A 1,461-nucleotide genomic window follows, 5' to 3' on the forward strand; every position below is an offset into this window, starting at 1 on the left:
GAAGAAGAAGAAGAAGAAGAAGAAGAAGAAGAAGAAGAAGAAGAAGAAGAAGAGGAAGGAATACTATTATATCAAATTTCTTTATAAATGCAAACAAACAGCTTGAAAGTATCAGAAAAAGGATAGCAAATGCTGCAAGCCTCTGACAGGACTATGACAAAGGGGAAGTTGGAAAAAGAACATGGCATAATTTTATAGGCCTCCAAAGCTAACAAAGTCAAGAAAACTGGCCCTATAAGGGAACAGTTTCTGAAAAGCAATATACATAGCAAAGACAGTGAGAAGATAATAACTGTAAGAAAACGGAAAATCGCCTGCTAAAGGATGTTTTAAAAACAATTCCAATAACGTTATAAACCACAGCCGCAAGAACACTAAAGCGTGGGAATTTGATACCGTCGTGACCCCCACACGGCCCCAAACTAACCTCAGTAAAACTCCTTGGAGACAGTTCCATTTCGCTCTCAACAGATTACATTATTCTTGGCCTAATTTTAAGGCACGCAGCCTTGGCTGTAGATAAAGTTTGCTTTGAGTTGGCGTGGAAAAGTTACGAATTTCAGAATAGGCTCGCGTGCAAAAGGGAACAAAAGTGCAGATCCACCCTTCCTTTTCTGTGTATTTCGCACACTTTTTGTTTTCAAAATGTCTATGTGGACTCAAACTCAAAGCATTTGGCGTGAAGAGCATGTTCATTGAAGGCATCAAATAACAATATCTCTGGATGTTCGATTCCACATTAGTCGATTCTATAACTATAAGTGAGCACCCGTTGATCTTATCAGTAATTTAAATAATGAAAAGTGTGTCCTGTCTTACAATTGCAATGGTAAGCAAAAAACTACCATTGGAAAGTAATAAAGAATGTTTTATAGTGAATTGCTAAAGGGGGGGGGGGGGGATAGTCATGTGGGTATTTTATTTTCAATTTAAATTTAACAATCAGCAAGTACCGATGTCAGTTGGTAGGTAAATTGTCTTGTGGTTTAAAAATATGAAAAATGTACCTCAGTAAGTGCAGGTTTCTAACACAATGAAGATCGCTTGCACACTGGGGAAGGAGATGTTGGACTGGTTCGAATCCCCAAACCGGCTTTCCGAAACTTATGTAGCTTCGGCACTATGTTTTAAATCCTCATCGTACCACAGTCAGGTAAAATGGTCGTCTTTTCCGCAATCTCCCACATCTCTCAGCCTCTCTCTCTCTCTCTCTCTCTCTCTCTCTCTCTCTCTCTCTCTCTCTCTCTCTCTTTCTCTCTTTCTTCACAACGTTCCGAATCACTTTGACGTGTACTTAATTTCAGTCTCTACGGGCTGAATGGAATCTTACGTAACTGTCGGGATATCGAAGTACGATTTTTACGGCCAGAGAAGAAAAAGAAGAAGAAAAACTCGACAGAGTAAGACTAGTCGCAAACGCTTGAACGCCCAGTGAACCCATCCACCCCCTCTGTGTGTGGG

The sequence above is a fragment of the Aplysia californica genome, unplaced genomic scaffold (genome assembly GCF_000002075.1).
Source record: "Aplysia californica isolate F4 #8 unplaced genomic scaffold, AplCal3.0 scaffold00076, whole genome shotgun sequence".
NCBI lineage: Eukaryota > Metazoa > Mollusca > Gastropoda > Aplysiida > Aplysiidae > Aplysia > Aplysia californica.